Genomic DNA, 19459 nt, shown 5'->3' with positions numbered 1-19459 from the left:
GAAATTCACCTATAACTTTGTTAAAACCATAAATGTTTTGAATTTTTGTGAACAGTTAATTTATATGAGTAGGTGAGAGTGAATGAGTGTGCCTGAGTGAATGAAAGAGGGACATTCGCCATTCTTTGCAAGTGTATAAAATCTAGGTTGGAACTCGCAAGTGTTCAGACGATGTAACCGTGGGAACAGAGTCGCCAGTGGTTCCCCATCTTAGTGAATGTCGGATGTCCAAGAGTGTATGGTATTGTACAAGCAGCCAGAACGTTCGCGAGTATTTAAATAATTTCTGGAAATAAAGTAAAGTCTAGTTTTCCTTTCGGTTTGTTAAATTATACAGTAAATTTTGTGTAACAAGAAATCATGACGTAAATGATTCAGAAGTCATGACTGGTGCGTGCTAGATTTTGGCGCGAGGCGCACCCAAAGAGTTAATTCTGATTGGCTGTGTGATGTGTGAGCCAATGAGATGCGAGGACGGTTAGCAGACTAGGAGAGTGAGTCGCGAGTGGATGAGGAGTCGCGAAGGAACTGTGATCGAGAAGAGACATGCTTGATGTGTCCTCGCGAATAATGTGTAAAATGAAGTCATAAAACGGCTTCATCGGTTCGGTACTGTGCGATTTGAGACTGGAAGAGTCCAGTAACGCGTAGTGTGAGTTTGAGCGAGTTGTGACTTTTCGTTCCGCGAAAGACGCGAGTAACTTTAATAATTAAAAGCGTGGCGGTACTTCGTAAACTTTTACTAAGTGCTTATGGCGAGCATTAACGTAAAAAAAAAACGAACTATTATTGAACATCGACTGCAAACGTGTATGTTAGAAAATCGTCTGTGTTGCAGTTAAGTAAATTCCGTAACTTTGAAAGCTAATTCTGGCGGGGTTTGAGTGTGGATGGAATTGTGAACTGAACTTTCTTCAAACGTAGATTAGCGGGCTGATGATCAGGCTTAAAGACAATAAAGAGCTTAAATAGAATTACCAACTTCGCGTTCTCGTTTGAGTAAACAATTACTACCATTCCAATAACTCAATTTATTTAGGAAGATTGCTCATAGATTGTATTTCAGCAAACATGTATCGCGGCCTCCGGTGAGCGGCTATTAAATTGCAGTTTCTTCAACACTGCTTTTCTGCAATTTTTCCAGTAGCTGCTATCAGGAGAGGCGAGTGCAGCAACTACCTAAGAAACGAGGTAGGTGGATTTTCTTTCAGGGAAAGGAAACTGCGCGATAAGAGCCTGACCCGTCGCACCTGAACTACATGTATCCGCATTACTTTTATGAAACACTACATAAAGCTAACCGCATGCTGCGTCCTGATGTCAGGCCTAGCTAAGCACTCACAACTGAATGCCTTCTAGTGAGTTCATGTCGGTGGCGACAGTCCCATGCTGTCTCAAGTGGCGTTCCACGAGTATATCATTTGTCAACCCCCACGTACGCTATGAACTTTGTAAGGCCGCCTGCCCTTGCTGCGATAGTCGATCCCAGCAGAATCTGCGAAGATAAATAATACACCAGCAAACAGCCTTCCGCTGCACGACAAACAACCAGATGACAGGCTGCAGAGTACACAGCCACCTTTCAATAGTTCAAGAAATATATAAATGAAATGGAGAAGTGGCTCCAAAATGTTTGACTCTTTTACACAGATTGGCCGGCCGCGGTGGTCTCGCGGTTCTAGGCGCGCAGTCCGGAACCGCGCCACTGCTACGGTCGCAGGTTCGAATCCTGCCTCGGGCATGGATGTGTGTGATGTCCTTAGGTTAGTTAGGTTTAAGTAGTTCTAAGGTCTAGGGCACTAATGACCACAGCTGTTAAGTCCTATAGTACTCAGAACCATTTGAAACATTTTGCTTACACAGATTCAGTCCAGGTGCTGTTGGAATCTTACATTGTAGTAATAATACTTGTATTTATTAGTCACGATGCATTTCTGACTTTCACCACAATACATACTTGGATTTACTTCGTCAGCATGGCTCTGAGGAAAACAAAGCAGCTAGACACTGCGGAATCTAGAAACGTTTCGCTGACAAAAGCAAAAATCTCTTTTCTATTCAGAAAATTGTTGCTTTTGAAAAAACAGCTCCTTGAATATTTGTTTTTTTGTGGAACTTCCACTGCTTTCATTGAAAGGAATTGTGCATCAGAACATTTCCACTGGCAGTGTCTTGCACCAAACATCCTAACTCCCTACACCACACTGGCAGGCACAACGACACATACAAGAAATAAAGTAATAATTAAATCAAGACATTAAGCTGCCGACAGGCGTTGATATACATCAACGGGGACAGTTCAAAATATGTGCCCTAACCGGGACTCGAACCCGGGTGATCTCCTGCTTACATGGCACACGCTATATCCATCTTTTTTTATCTCATTTTGTACGTTTTCGTTCATTCCATCTGCTCGGTGCGGACGTCGCAACACATCCATTTCACTTCGTCGTTTATCCATCAACTCAGTATATACACTCCTGGAAATTGAAACAAGAACACCGTGAATTCATTGTCCCATGAAGGGGATATTTTATTGACACATTCCTGGGGTCAGATACATCACATGATCACACTGACAGAACCACAGGCACATAGACACAGGGAATAGAGCATGCACAATGTCGGCACTAGTACAGTGTATATCCACCTTTCGCAGCAATGCAGGCTGGCATTCTCCCATGGAGAATGCTGGATGTAGTCCTGTGGAACGGCTTGCCATGCCATTTCCACCTGGCGCCTCAGTTGGACCAGCGTTCGTGCTGGACGTGCAGACCGCGTGATACGACGCTTCATCCAGTCCCAAACATGCTCAATGGGGGACAGATCCGGAGATCTTGCTGGCCAGGGTAGTTGACTTACACCTTCTAGAGCACGTTGGGTGGCACGGGAACATGCGAACGTGCATTGTTCTGTTGGAACAGCAAGTTCCCTTGCCGGTCTAGGAATGGTAGAACGATGGGTTCGATGACGGTTTGGATGTACCGTTCACTATTCAGTGTCCCATCGACGATCACCAGAGGTGGACGGCCAGTGTAGGAGATCGCTCCCCACACCATGATGCCGGGTGTTGGCCCTGTGTGCCTCGGTCGTATGCAGTCCTGATTGTGGCGCTCACCTGCACGGCGCCAAACACGCATACGACCATCATTGGCACCAAGGCAGAAGCGACTCTCATCGCTGAAGACGACACGTCTCCATTCGTCCCCCCATTCACCCCTGTCGCGACACCACTGGAGGCGGGCTGCACGATGTTGGGGCGTGAGCGGAAGACGGCCTAACGGTGTGCGGGACCGTAGCCCAGCTTCATGGAGACGGTTGAGAATGGTCCTCGCCGATACCCCAGGAGCAACAGTGTCCCTAATTTGCCGGGAAGTGGCTGTGCGGTCCCCTACGGCACTGCGTAGGATCCTACGGTCTTGGCGTGCATCCGTGCGTCGCTGCGGTCCGGTCCCAGGTCGACGGGCACGTGCACTTTCCGCCGACCACTGGCGACAACATCGATGTACTGTGGAGACCTCACGCCCCACGTGTTGAGCAATTCGGTGGTACGTCCACCCGGCCTCCCGCATGCCCACTATACCCCCTCGCTCAAAGTCCGTCAACTGCACATACGGCTCACGTCCACGCTGTCGCGGCATGCTACCAGTGTTAAAGACTGCGATGGAGCTCCGTATGCCACGGCACACTGGCTGACACTGACGTCGGCGGTGCACAAATGCTGCGTAGCTAGCGCCATTCGACGGCCAACACCGCGGTTCCTGGTGTGTCCGCTGTGCCGTGCGTGTGATCATTGCTTGAACAGCCCCTCTCGTGGTGTCCGGAGCAAGTATGGTGGGTCTGACACACCGGTGTCAATGTGTTCTTTTTTCCATTTCCAGGAGTGTATATGCACACATTTTGAAGCAGTCTATACTGCATACTGTAGAGGAACTGATGGTTGCAGTATGACAATGCATATAACCAGTGATCGTTGATTCCTTTACTCGTTTTTTTTTTATTTTTATTATTACAGAGGGCCAGCGCCTCTCTGACCGAACACGCTGAGCTACCGGCTCCATCTGAGCCAAGGAGAGCACAGAGGATAGTGCGACTGCAGGAACTTATCCCTTGCACGCTCCCCGTGAGACCCACATTCCCAACTTAATGTCCAATTCAATAAAATCCAATCTACTTTACAAAAATGTATGTAGCTGCCATTCAACGAAGTGGTGTTTATCATCCCTGTTACCTGGTAAAAGTTATGGTGATTATATACACATATCGTGCGGAGGCTATTTTTACAATACCAGTTTTCTGTCAGTGAAATATAAGAGTAAAAGTAAAAAAAAAAAAATAAAAGTTAATTCCCCATGCCTTTGATAGGTTTCCGTGCTGTTAAACAGAAACCACATGCTGTAACTTGTGCTCCTCAACAGATCGCGCGTCACTGCTTCCAATAAAACGTCAAAACGCGTAAAACACCACTGCAGAAAGTCAGACACGTAAAATCGCCCGTAAAACGTTTGGGAGGTTTTTCGTCATAATGCGAGACATCTACCGAGGTGGTTCGTGCCAGAGAACTTTACGAGTTTCACACGTTGTTTTTTCCTTTCCCTCTGAAAATAAGAAATTCAGATATATGCAATGGGTGACTTTTAGTTCTACCTCTTTTATTTTAAAAAAATTGACTACATTTAATATGGTACGCACTGACATGGAAGCGTAGATATTTCTTTCTTTGCATTTTGCTAACTTCGAGGAAAATCGAGGAACATTTTCCCGTACTATCTTTTTAATCAGCATACAGCCAACATTTATGAGACAAAAACATGATACACAGGAAAGACTTACGTGTGTAAAATGGTTGAGCATTGAACTTAAGGAAAGCTTTACTCTGTCCACAAAGCGTGAAACCCAAAAATGGACAAAGAAGGAAAACAAAATGAAGGTATTTGATATATATTAGTAACACGATCACAGCCAATAAAAATTCCCTCCTTGTAAAGAAAGCCCGCGTTTAAATCCTAAAACTTAATAGCGCTCCTCCCGAAATTAGTCATTGTCTGTAAGTGTTGTAATTGAGGCGAGATTTAACCGAGGAACCTGCAAATGAAAATAAATTAAGTAACAGAAATCTTTAACTGCCTACGTTTTCTGTTTCGATGCAGGAAGACTCAAATTTCTTTATACTGTTGCTCGGTGACAATTTTTTTTTCACATCTCACGCACATTTTGAAAGGAAATATTGACAGTGGTATCAAAATTAGATGACTTCTGAAATGGGTACAAGACGCAAACAGCTGTTAAATTTGAGCCTCCGATTTGACTTATCCCCGTATGACAAAAAATTTAATTATGTACAGAAGAATGGAAAGACTAGCAGAAGGCGACACCGTCGGGAACCCATTTGTTTTCTGGAGAACTGTTGCAGCACGATGGACAGTACTTACCCCACAACTTATAAGGAAGAAAGGCAAACTCACTTTTATAGCATTTGTTAATTTAGAGAAACCTTTAGATAATGTTGATTAGAATGCATTGAAATTCTGAAGGTGTCACAGATGAAATACAAGGTTGTTTACAACTGATACAGAAACCAGACAGCATTTAAAAAGATTGAACTACATTATAGGACAGCACTAGTTGAGAAGGAAATGAGTCATGTTGTTTTATTCTATCTGTTCATTGAGCAAGCCGTCAAGGAAAACAATAAGACATTTGGAAAGGGAAATAAAATTCCCAAAGGAGAAATAACATAAGTGAGTTCGTCTGATGTCCGCTTGAGAGAACATTGTAACATACGTAGTAATAAATCAGCTCTCTCACATTTTAAAAAAATGAACGTATACTAAGATGCACAGATTAGCATCTTCATATCTGTCATAGTGTTACTAAAGGATGTCACTTTAATACACTTAAAGAGTTAGAAATTTGTACTAATTTGAAAATAAATACCTACAACAGTTTTTAAACGAACAAATCAATTTCCCTGACTAAGGCTTTTTCTAAGTATTTTTTGATGTGTTATGATGTCTCTTCCACTAGTTCGCTTTTTCCTTCGCTGATGTTACTTGCTCTGGCTGTAAGTGTACTGTCATATCGCTGGTTTAGTTGTGGAGTATCTTTGCGAGCAGCCGCCTCTAGAGAGTCGAGCGCGGGACACGGAACTGGTATGTTGTGTAGTGTGTAGCTCTGCATGTGAGAGGCATTGTTAGTATGGAAGTTGAAGTGTTGCTATATATGCTATTATAGTAAAGTGACGATATATGGAGATGGTTCGGAGGAAAGTGCGCCAAGAAGTAACTGAAAATGAGCAGTGCTGTCAATAACGTATTTATGTATCCTCTCGTTGCGTGTCGCACAGTATCACACAGCCGTGTGCGGTCTCCCGGAATGAACTAATGTGAATCAGTAAAAATTAGCTACCATAAAAGAGTGCAGTCAAGTGCCAGTGTCTTGTAGCGGCCGTGAGGACGTGCGTTCGGTCATCGCGTTCCGCATTTATCAACAATCAGCAGCGCCGCGACGGTTATGTGCACGCTCGTACAAGTGAGAACTAAGAAACTGAAAAATTAACTTTACGAACAGTGTTATATCATTACTAGCGTCAGGGAGGACTATTACCAGATATCTGTATGCGTGACGAGCGTAAGAACTTTCGTTCGATCATTCGGCTTCCGCATCATCAACAATCACCCGCGTCGTGTCGGTTACGCGTACGCTCATCTGAGTGATATTGTAGGCAGATAATCATCAAGATTGTTAATTGGGATAAACGACTTAGAATGTAAACAGTGCAACCTGTGATTCCTTATCGTCCCAGAATATAGATGTTCATACCAGACATGGAACAGTGTTGTGTTTTGACGTTGAGTGGCTCCCCTAATTAGCTTGCATATTTCGATAGGTAATTTCAGGCAAGCCAGCAGCAGTGTGGAGCAGAACAATACGACCGCCGCGGGATTACCAGGTACGTGTAGTGGACAGTGCACACGCTCAAGCAACAGTCCGAAGCGACAAACAGTTTAAATAGTAGCCCCCCCACACATTTGTGCTCCCGGACGTGTTACATGGCGGCTCTCACTTGTCTAATAGTAGTTTGATTCAACACTTAAGTCCTCCTGTCTGCTAAGTGTACATCTGCGAACGCCAGCTACAGTCCGATCGAGTGCCAGTGGGCGTCGTCTAACATGGTTCCAGTGCACGTCTAAGTTGTCTACGCTAGCAATTAAGTAATTTTGTACCTCTTTTAACTTGTATAATGCTTTATCTGACAATCACCTTTATACTGTGATTATTTTTAAAATTATATTTGCGGTTTAAGGTTTACCAACTTTATACCACTACTTAGTTGACCGTAGCCTTCAGTACCAAGACTCAGAGTGCACATATGTTCACGTACTAATCTCCTTTCCTGTCCTGTTCGCTTGAAGCTTTGTTGCGTAAATTATTGAAGTATGTATAGTTGTGTGTAGAAGCTATTTGCATTTGTAATTTAGTTCTCTAGTATCTGAATGTCTAACTTTGCCTTTCTTTTTAAACATATCATCTGATGAAGAGTTTATAATGGGCCTGAACCGGTAATGATACCGTTTGTGTGACCTGGGGCTCGAACATAAAAAATATGCAGTACGTTCGGAAAGTCTCTGTACAGTGGACTACAGGCTGCGTTGGCTGATTACTTTGGATGTTCGTAACAAAATTGGCAAAGCCGTTTTCTCATAGATCCACGATTATTTTTTTATTCAAAGTTGGTGCAACGCAAGTTGGCCCAACTGTTTTTTCATAGATATGCCACAGTTTTTTTATACGTTCCACTGATGCGTAACATTTCTTCAAGTGATCAAAGCTATTGAATGGGTTGTGTAGTGTTTAAACGTTCAATTCTTTTTTTAAATTTTGGTGCTTTCAAATGAGAAACATATTTTTCTTGTTGGATATATGTTTCGACAAGACAAAAAAAACACAGATTTAGTGCAGATGGCATTTACTGGAAAGTTTCTGGGAACAGGTGTACCTAAGATTGCCATATCTAGCTGGGACCTCGTCGGGACACTCTAAGATGGAAGTGTAGAAACGAAGTAAAACACTTATTTAATATAATTACCATCACATGATACTTCTTGCGGAAGAAGTAGTTGGTACACTATACGTTTTGGAAGATTTCATCTTTTCCAGCACTCAAAATTGGCACAAATATAATATACCACAGCTGAGGGCAGATTGGGGGGGGGGGGGGACCTGGACAGATGAAAGGAAAGGGGGGAAGGAGAGGAAAAAACGAAGTTGGAGGAGGGGGGAAAGGAGCCGATGGAGGACGAGCACCCGTAAGAGGGGAGGGGGGCGGGTACTGGGCAGACGAGAGAGATAGTGGGGAAAGGCAGAGGAAGGGTATGCAAAAGGACTCAGGGGGTAGAGGGGAGGCAGAGAGAGGTTAGGTGGGGAGAAAACAGAATGGAAGAGAGGGAAGAGGGAGCCCAGGGAAAGGACAGGAAAGGAGAGGGGAGGGGGGAGGATCATAGTTGATAGGAGGAATAAATGGAGGGAGAGAGGGCATCATCCGGGAGGGGGAGTTGACGGAAGCCACCTTGGGAAAGGAGATGAAGGGTGTAGAGATGGAGGACAGGGGGGACACAACAGTAAAGGCGTGGCAGAGGGGAGGGATTGGAGAGGGGAGGAGAGGAGCAACCAGGGGGTGGGGGGGATCAAGGCGGCGGGAGGTGTAGAGCATGCGGATATGTTCGAGGAACAGGAGCAGATGGGGGAAAGGAATGAGGTTGTAGAGGATCCGCGTGGGGGATGGGAGACGTATACGTAAGGTGAGATGGAGTGCATGGCGCTCGAGGATCTGGAGGGACTTACAGAATTTGGGGACGCTGGATTTCCATCCTTAGGATTTTATTAAATAGTCGAAGTAACACTTTAAACATGTTAGTATACTTCACTATACACTTCACGCCCTATATACCTGCAGTAAACACTTCAAACATTACTAATTTGCACTTGTTGTTCGTGTTACGTTTAGAAAGAAAGAATCCTCTCATCAGGTCGATATTGAACGGGAACCGTTCGATTCTTCGAAGTGGCGCTGCTTAAACAGTTCCAGCCAAGTTGTCCTGGAGAAGTCTGGTATTTTCTCGAACGATGGCGCTAGATCTAGAAGGTGCTTGCACTGTCGATACAGGATGCGCAACATGCAGTGCCATCTGTGAGACGACCTTGTCAACGTAAATAAAACAAACTGAGAGTGCATTTACTTCTTGCGCCAACAATAGCATTACTTCAGTACTTGAGCAAGCCTCGTAATAGTATTTTGCAAAAGCGGGACTAAATTTTGTCTTGTAGGGGGGTTGCGACAGAAAGGTCCATAACGGTGAGAATCAAGATATATACCAACGTTAGATTTCGTACGCTTATGGGACTTCAGAAAGTAATTTACATATGTGGTCTCACTCTAATAAAGTTGCTCAACATGAGTGGCGCCTTGTCGTAAGTGAATATATGCCCCGGGATTCATGGAGAGTTAGTTCTGCTGTGGTGCGGGTAGCAGCTGTGTAACACACGTCGTTGTGAAATGCGCGGCATCTGGGGACGAACTCATAAGATGAAGTACGCGTAACAATACGAATCGTGGGAGAAAAACGTCTACATCGCACTTATATTCAACGTGAAATTCCAGATGCAGTGTCGCGTCTAGTCACGGTGGAATGATGCCAACAATTTGACCAAAGCCACAAAGGCATGATTGACGTTGAACAGGAAGGAAGAAAGGCCATCAGCATAGACCACAGAGACAATGTTCAAGCAGCCGAGCAATTAATTCGACTTCAACTAAAAGAAGTAACGTAGAAATTTCAGTTACAGCATAATCATGAAGTGAAATGTAGTGTTATACAAGAGGATTTAGACATACATTCGTTCTGATTCTCCTGAAAGTAAAGTCGTTCTACATTTACATCTACATCCACACTCCGCAAGCCACCTGACGGTGTGTGGCGGAGGGTACTTTGAGTACCTCTATCGGTTCTCCCTTCTATTCCAGTCTCGTATTGTTCATGGAAAGAAAGATCGTCGGTATGCCTCTGTGTGGGCTCTAATCTCTCTGATTTTATCCACATGGTCTCTTCGCGAGGTATACGTAGGGGGGAGCAATATACGCTTGACTCCTTGCTGAAGGTACGTTCTCTAAACTTCACCAAAAGCCCGTACCGAGCTACTGAGTGTCTCTGCCGCAAAGTCTTCCACTGGAGTTTATCTATCATCTCCGTCACACTTTCGCGATTACTAAATGATACTGTAACGAACCGCGCTGCACCCCGTTGGATCTTCTCTATCTCTTCTATCATCCCTACATGGTACGGATCTCACACTGGTGAGCAATATTCAAGCAGTGGGTGAACAAGTATACTGTAACCTACTTCCTTTGTTTTCTGATTGCATTTCCTTAGGATTCTTCCAATTAATCTCAGTTTGGCATCTGTTTTACCGACGTTCAACTTTATATGATCATTCCATTTTAAATCACTCCTAATGCGTACTCCCAGATAATTTATGGAATTAACTGTTTCCAATTGCTGACCTGCTATATTGTAGCTAAACGATAAAGGATCTTTCTTTCTATGTGTTCGCAGCACATTATACTTGTCTACGTGGAGACTCAATTGCCATCCCCTGCACCATGCGTCAATTCGTTGCAGATCCTCCTGCATTTCATTACGACACTAGTTCAGAGAAATAAGGTCCAGCGTATCCAAGTAGCATCTCCAGCCCAAGCGCAACCATATCGATTTTCCATTGACCTTTCTTTCCATCAGTGCCCCCAGTACAGATCGTTACTAATTAAAATCTCTTATTTTGTCCAGTCTTTGGTCAAGCAGAGACTACAGCCCAACGGCGAACCAATTACTTCTCGCAAAAACAAGCTGCTCGCTTCTAAGCCCTCCAGCAATTCTCAGTCAAATTGCCTCCATACAGTACTGTGTTTCATTGCTGATCATAAAAAGTCTAACTGCTAATTGATTCTCATTCCATTTCCCGTATGGGCGCTCTACGGCTGCTCAGTTTTCCTTTTTAGCCATTTTGTTCTCTGTTTCAGCCAGCCTTGCTTTTATGCTCAACTGCTGATGCTCCTCGATGGCGAAGCCGGAAAGATAGTCTTTGATGTTTACCGAGTAGTGGATATCTTTCAACAGAGGCTTTCAGACAATCTGTAGCACAATGACTCTTCTCTGTTTTACGGAAATATCGCTTCTTCTTTTGTCGGAGAGTTCTTACCTGCTCCATGTTCCTTAACGCTACGGAAGCTTTCACAAAGGCAGAAAATTAAAAGAGCCGGGAAATCGTGGCACAGTTCGAAAACTGAGCTCTCCTTCGAGACTGTATTCGTGCTGACCAAATTATTTCGGAGATTTATTCTGCCAATATTCCTTTTTTTTCCATTTGCGCACTGGTAAACTTTAAAATCGAGCAACATTTCGAGTTTGGAAAGGCAGTTGCCTTAAGTAGAGTAGTGAATGGAATGATATGTCTATCAAGATACGGGAATGTTTCGAGGAATGGAGAAAAATAGGATCAAATCCTGATCCGAAGTCTTGGCAGTCTTGCTTTAATGTGTCTGCCGTGCAGATGACCACCCTGATTCGTATTTTCCTAGCGTTCCCTGAACACTGGAAGCGAATTCTGTCACGTTTATTAAAATCAACCATTACCACTTCCTTTGCTCCTCCATCCGCAGAATGAGAATGTTTACCAAGAGCAATATCAAATGGTTCAAATGACTCTAAGCACTATGGGAGTTAAAATCTGAGGTCATCAGTCCCCTAGACGTAGAACTACCAAACCTAACTAACCTAAGGACATCACACACATCCATGCCAGAGGCAGGATTCGAACCTGCCACCGTAGTAGCAGTGCGGTTCCGGACTGAAGCGCCTAGAACCGCTCAGCCACAGCGACCGGCTTACCAAGAGGAGCTTAAGTGTAATTTTCGATTGAAATTGAAATACCGAAGAAAACTCGGCGCCATGCTGCCTCATAATAATTTTTCCTAGTAATTAAATCTGACAGTAGAATGCGGATTTTTTTCCTTTAACACATATAATGAAATAATTTGCCACGAAGTCTACGAGTAAACACCGGCTGTCACGAGTTGTATGTAAATGAAGTATCATAGACACAGCAATACTTCGACTCTAGATAAACGGACAGTAAATAATCAGTGGCTACGAGGACAATATTAAATGATTCCATATCAGACAAGCAAATACTCGAAAATGATATATACCGTATTATCACCAAGTAAAACGCGGACCCCATGTGGCCAAAGTAAGAAATGCAGTCAAAACTGTTGCATGTAGCACGATGCTAAGCCTGAAATTCAAAGGTCAAACCACGAACTCTTGAGACGTTTCGGCCTATCAATTTAGTTAACAACAACATAAATATAGTATCTTCCCAAGTTCCCCACTGCATGTGGTCTAGGCATAGTGTCTTTCACTTTTGAGCACAACCGTCATGGGTCCCGGGTTCGAATCTAGCCTCCGCTCAAAATCTGAACACAATTTATCAGCAATGATAGCAAAAGACTGCCGACATAAGAAGTCACCCTCGTTTTGCCAAAGGCCTCGTCAGAGAGGAGGGATGGGGGAAGGGAGCGGGCAATGTCTTGCCCTTTGGGTGGGAAATCGCCCCTGAATGGTGGAAAAATCAACACTGATCATCTGCATGATGATGCCTTAAAGACACGTAATTTGTATTCACGGAACAAGTGTCCTGAACCGAAAAAGTGAAATGATGATCTTTCCATTAGCAAAAGATTTCGGGTAAGTCCCCCATTCGAATCCGCGTGACAGGACTGCCAAGGGTGTGGTGACAATGGAGTACCCTACATAATTGTTATATTTGACGAACCGTAGCGTGAAAAGTCAGAAGTTTGAAAGTGGTAGGGAAGCTAGAAAATCTGAAAAGGAAAATCCAAAAGCTCAGCCTACAGTACGGGTCAGTGATATGAAATGTAGAAAACATTATATTTGTCTGGCCAGATATCTTTGTGTCATATCAACAGTGGCAGAAAATGGTATAACGGGAGTAGGATTCCTTACCGGCCAGTGTGACCGAGCGGTTCTAGGCGCTTTAGTCTGGAACCGCGCGACCATTACGGTCGCAGGTTCGAATCCTGCCTCGGGCATGGATGTGTGTGGTGTCCTTAGGTTAGTTAGGTTTAAGTAGTTCTAAGTTCTAGGGGACTGATGGCCTCAGATGTTAAGACCCACAGTGCTCAGAGCCATTTGAACCATTTTTTCATGATTCTTTATTATTACAAAAAGTTTGTTACTGTAAACAATTCAGTTCTAGAGTCATTCTCATCACGTTGGAGAGCAAAGCAACGCTGAGAACAATAGTTCAGACACATGCCCACGTCGCAAGAAGAAGATGAAGAAGTAGAGAAAGTGGATGAGGATACTGAACGGGTAATTCAGTGTGTAAAGGGAGATGAAAATCTACTAATCATGAACGATTGAAAGGCGGTTGTAGAGGAACAAAGGAAAGAAAGAGTTGTGGTAGAATATGGGCTAGGTAGAAGAATGAGAGGGGAGAATGATTAACTGAGTTCTCTAGAATGAAATTTTCACTCTACAACGGAGTGGGCGCTGATATGAAACTTCCTGGCAGATTAAAACTGTGTGCCGGTCCGAGATTCAAACTTGCTCGCGAAATGCAAAGGTCCAGAGTTCGAGTCTCGGTCCAGCACACAGTTTTAACTGAGTTCTGCAATAAATTTCAGCTAGTAATTGGAAATAGTTTGCTCAAAAATAACGAGATGAATGGATGCAGTTCTCAATGGCCTGGATATACGGGAAGATTCCAGTTCGATTAAATCATGGCTGCACAGAAATTTGGAAATCAAGTACTGGGTTGATAGGCGTACCCAGGGGCAGTTATAAACTCAGCTCACAATGCAGTAATGATGAAGTATAAGCTGCAGTTCAAGAATATAGTACGGAAGAATCAGTGGGGAAGGAAATGAGATACTGAAGTACCGGTGAATGATGAGCTGCGTTTGAAGTACACTAGAGATGCAGTTGAAGGGGAGTGAGCCCCTCTAAAAAGAGCTCTCACAGATGTTGTAAAGACAAACATAGACGCTAGGAAGACACTTGCGAAGAAGCCTTGGCGAACAGATGAAATACTTCAGCTGGTCGACGAAAGAAGGAAATACAAAGGTTTTGACGTAAAGACAAGAATAGCAATATAAATCACTCAAGAATGAAATAAATATAAGTGAAGAGAAGGCCACAAGAAATGACTATAGGGGGAAATTTGATGAAATTGAAAAAGAAATTATCATCGAGAGGACTGACCCAACAAACAGAAAAGTCAAAACGATCTTCGGTGAATTTAAAATCAAGCGCGGTAACATTAGAAGAGTGCAATTGGAATGCTACTGTTAAACGCAGAGCAGAGACTGCTTATGTCGAAACACTACGATGAAGGCTTCTATGAGGGGGAGGACTTGTCTGTTAACTTTATACAAGAAGAGATTGGGGTCGATACGGAACTGACTGGGAATCCAGTATTAGACTCAGAATTTAAAAGACTTTTAGAAGAGTTTAGATCAAATAAAGTAGAACGGATAGATAACATTCCAACGGAATTTGTAACGTCATTACTGTTCGCGTTGATGTTTAGAACAGACGTTCCTCGCAGCCAAAAAAGAAATAACGGAACTATGGTCAACAATATCTGCTGATAGGACTCACCAATACTTCACTCAGTAACGCATACCTTCGAAATTCACAGATCCGCGTGCAGCTTGGTTGAGAGGATTCTGCGACACTCCAGCATAGACGAAGAAGGGCTACAAACTGTGCCCTTGAACACTGTCGTCGCTCTGAACCCAAGGCCCATTTCTCAAACTGAGGACGAAGTACTCACTCCAGCACACGTCTGCGTTAGGGAAAGACTCGCTGCTGACCACAGCAGGCTTGACGAGACAGTTTGAACTCCGTCAAAAAATAGCAGCAGATTCCTGCAAGCGCAGCAGTAGCGAGTACCTTATGCTTTTGCGTAACTTTCACCAAGTTAAACTCCCAAACGGAGGATCGACGAGAATTCGAGTTGATGACGTCGTATTCCTACGTGAAGAAGTTGTTCCGTGCCACCTGTGGAGGATGGGTAGACTACAGGAGCTGAACGAAAGCAGAGATGGAATACCGCGCACGGCCATCCTTGTTACCGCGGATGGAAGGCACACAAGGAGACCTGTCCAGCAGCTCATACCGTCTGGAGGTAGACCAGGATGGAGATGATGTGGAAGCCCGCCGTGGTGGCCGAGCGGTTCTAGGCGCTTCAGTCCGGAACCGCGTGACTACGGTCGCAGGTTCGAATCCTGCCTCGGGCATGGATGTGTGTGGTGTCCTTAGGTTAGTTAGGTTTAAGCAGTTCTAAGTTCTAGGGGACTGATGACCACAGATGTTAAGTTCCATAGTGCTCAGAGCCATTTGAACCTTTTTTTTTATGATGTGGAGAGACGCTGAAACGCCTCTCTCGCATTGCATTATATCTGTGAACTGGTAACGAAATCTCGTGTAATCGCTCTACTTCATTGGCAGAACACTTGTAAGTAGGCTGTTTAGATATTTATGCTGGTAACGCCACGTAGCGCTCTGTATGAAAATTACTCACTGTGCTGTGTGCAGTCTGTGGCTGGTTTGCATTGTTGGAATATTTGCTACTGCAGTGTTGGGCAGTTGGACGTGAATAGCGCGTAGCGTTGCGTAGTTGGAGGTGAACCGCCAGCAGTGGTGGATGTGGGGAGAGAGATGGCAGAATTTTGAGAGCGGACGATCTGGACGTGTGTCTATAAGAAAGAGTAAATTTGTAATACTGGATATCTTGAACATATATATGATGACTTTTGAACATTATTAAGGTAATTACATTGTTTGTTCTCTATCAAAATCTTACATTTGCTAACTATGCAGATGAGTAGTTAGTGCCTTCAGTAGTTAGAATCTTTTATTTAGCTGGTAGTATTGGCGCTCGCTGTATTGCAGTAGTTCGAGTAACAAAAATTTTTGTGAGGTAAGTGATTCATAAAAGCTATAGGTTATTGTTAGTCAGGGCCATTCCTTTGTAGGGATTATTGAAAGCCAGATTGCATTGCGCTAAAAATATTGTGTGTCAGTTTAGTGTTGATCAGAATAATTAAAGAGAGAAATGTCTGAGTACGCACAGTTCTGCTGAGCTGTTTGAAAATCAAATAACTTAAGAGGTTTATCAGCAGAGTAATTTATTAATTTTTCTAAGGGGATGTTTCACACTCAGAAAATGTAAGAGGTGTAGGATCCGTATCAGATAGGATTGACGGAGGATATCGAAAAAGTTCAAAGAATCGCAGCCCGTTTTGTATTATCGAGAAATAAGGGAGAGTGCTACGAGTTGGTGTGGCAGACATTAAAACAATGACGTGTCACGCTGCGGCAGGTCGTTCTCTGATAACTTCAGTTACCAGCTATCTGTACCGAGTGTGAAAATATTTTGTTGGTGCCCACCTACAAGAGAGGAATGATCATCAAAGTAAAATACGAGATATCAGAGTTCTGAGAGAAAGATTTTTGTGTTCGTCTTTCCCGCGAGTTAGTCGAGAGTGGAACAGTAGAGAAGTAGCTTAAATATGGTTTGAGGAACCCAGTGCCAGGAACTTAACTGGGAAAACTGAAGTAATCTTATAGATGTAGATACACAGACGCTCTGTGCTAATAAAGGTACTTGTGTCTGACGTTGTTCTCCAACATAGTACTTCGTCTCTAACGAGATCCACAGGACGTGAAACTACAACAGCTTTGAAGTTAACCAAAAATAAGCGAAGGAAATAGGGAAAGAGGATTAGAGGCTAGCGTCCCATAGATGGTTCAAATGGCTCTGAGCACTATGGGACTCAACTGCTGTGGTCATTAGTCCCCTAGAACTTAGAACTACTTAAACCTAACTAACCTAAGGACATCAGGCACATCCATGCCCGAGGCAGGATTCGAAACTGCGACCGTAGCAGTCGCACGGTTCCGGACTGCGCGACTAGAACCGCGAGACCACCGCGGCCGGCTAGCGTCCCGTAGACGATGAGCCCTTAGAGAAGGTGAGCAGTCTGCAATTGAAGGTACTGAAGAAAATTGAGCAGTCTTCAATTTAACATACTGAAGGAAATTGCCGTCTGCTTTCAAGAGAATTGGCCTAGCATTTGCTTTAAGTGACTTAGCGAAACTACTGAAAATCTGATTCTGGATGTGAGGACAGGAAGTTGAACCGCCATCGTCAGTTGTCAGAATCAAAGAGTCTGACTTGCTGCATAGGCACTTGTTGATTATGACAGTCATCTGCGATTACTTTCTAAAGCGCATATTGTCCTTGTCATGTTCGTTATTAAGATCAGGCATTTTCAGTGCAGCATCGGTAGGTCAGGCCTGAGACGGGCCAGTTGGATCTAAATTTATTACCAAGCATATGTACGTCAACTGTGAGATTTGTTAAGAAACGCTTTATGAAACGTTCAAGAGAAAAAGTTGTTAGTCCCGTATCAACAAAACGTTGAAACTGAAAAATTGTCTCATTTATTTTGAGTATTCCAAACAACTCTTCGTGTAGAAGCAAAATAAAAAAGTACATCAGGCAAAAATTGTTAGTTACTAGGTCAACATTGCCTTCCTTGTGACTTTGTTCCTTATGGGATGTGAGCACAGTACGTCTTTTCCTTAAACAGCATCCTATATTTTTTTTATTTCAATAGTCCACTCCCTCTCCTTAAGACATGTTCGAAAACGTATCATAGTTGACCTCGCTCGTAAAGATGACGCTTTTCAATACGTAACTCAGAAATGACTTTCACTCTCTTATGCTAGCACGTGGTGCATAATGTAACTGGAGTTCACAGTAAACAAATTACGTTACTTTACCCGGGGTATCTGCACTGTGTGCTGATGCAGAAGAGCCAAAGCCACTTTTGTGTTAAGTTTTTAATAACTCCATTTTTATGTGAATGATACTCAGCGACACGATTTGGAACAGGTCACGAAGGGAGAAACTGCGTTAACGAATAAGACATACAGGGCGCCGTTTAAAAGAAAAGATGCACCGTTTTTCCTACCATTGTAACCGAACAAAGATACAAGAAAGGCAGTCGTGCTGTCTAGTGCCCCCCCCCCCCCACCCCCCCGGCAGCTAAACACCATTCTCTTGACGATTATATTTTTGGAAAACAAGTTATTTCGAGTTGTCAAGATAAATGGAACACCCCATGTATGATAGAAATACAGCGTAAGGCAACGAGAGTACCCATTTAACGAATCGATTCGCACTGCGAACAAAGGATTTCGTCTCCCAAACGGCTACATTTCCGCAACGAGCACATTTCTTTTTTCCCATTTGAAAGAAACAAAGCGGGTCGGGTTGGCTCGCAGATCCAGCCCTGGGCGCCAGGTGTTTAATGGGGATATTTGCAGTTCCGCTCGCCGCTGTTGACCCCGGCCCTAATCGAGGCTTCAGAGCGCTTGCCCCTTGTTTGTTTAGCGCATACTCGTTATACACTCGGCCGCAGTATGCTAAATAGCCAGCGGGTCCGGCCGGGCGCTCGTGAAACGCGCGCAGCGCTGCCTGCCGTTGTCGCCGCGACCTGCCGCCGTGAGGCGCCACCGTCGCACGCGCAGTTCATTTCGCCGTTGACACGTCCGCACAGCCAACGCGCCTCTCTATTCCGGCCACGCCTTCTACCTCGCGTGTGACAGTGTGTCTCGCTGATCTGATGAATGCCTCCCGGCCGTGCGCTGAATATTGTTACAAATCGAACGCTAGGCGGGGATAGCGTGACGCTCGCTGACAGCCCACTGTACGAGGTACTTGCGGACCTGCCTTGCATGAATTTGTTGATGAAGTGTAACCGCTCTCACGGCAGGCGCTACAGCTTGCTTCTCGCCCACTCCATATTCATGGTCATAATTACAATCACGGGCTGGCGTGCGTACAGTGTTCCAAACATTTGGGAGCAAAATTACACACACGTTAAACGATGCTAAACTGAGCGATTTGTGACAGGCCAACGGTCGCAAGTAAATATTTCAAACAGTACTATGCCGTGAGCAGGCATTTTGTGTATGGTGCGTAACTGAAACTTTTTATATGTCATAAACAACTCCCTGTCGCTTAAAGTTGGTACTACTGCTTTCAAAAGCAATGTCGAAGTGATCACAGTCTTGAAGTATACTATCATATATTTTGATCTACACACAGAGATAGTTTTCCGCTCGTCATCTATTTTTTGGAAAGTGCAATAATACGTTCCCATTTATAATAGTATGACGTAATTCATACTAGGAAAACCAGACAGTAAATCTGTAAAAGTGTTTAAAATGAATTCTTAGCCAGCAAGAGTGGCCGAGCGGTTCTAGGTGCTACAGTCTGCAACCACGCGACCGCTACGGTCGCA

This window comes from Schistocerca gregaria, chromosome 1 (assembly GCF_023897955.1).
Source record: "Schistocerca gregaria isolate iqSchGreg1 chromosome 1, iqSchGreg1.2, whole genome shotgun sequence".
Taxonomy (NCBI): Eukaryota; Metazoa; Arthropoda; class Insecta; order Orthoptera; family Acrididae; genus Schistocerca; species Schistocerca gregaria.
Note: the sequence above shows the minus strand (reverse complement) of the source record.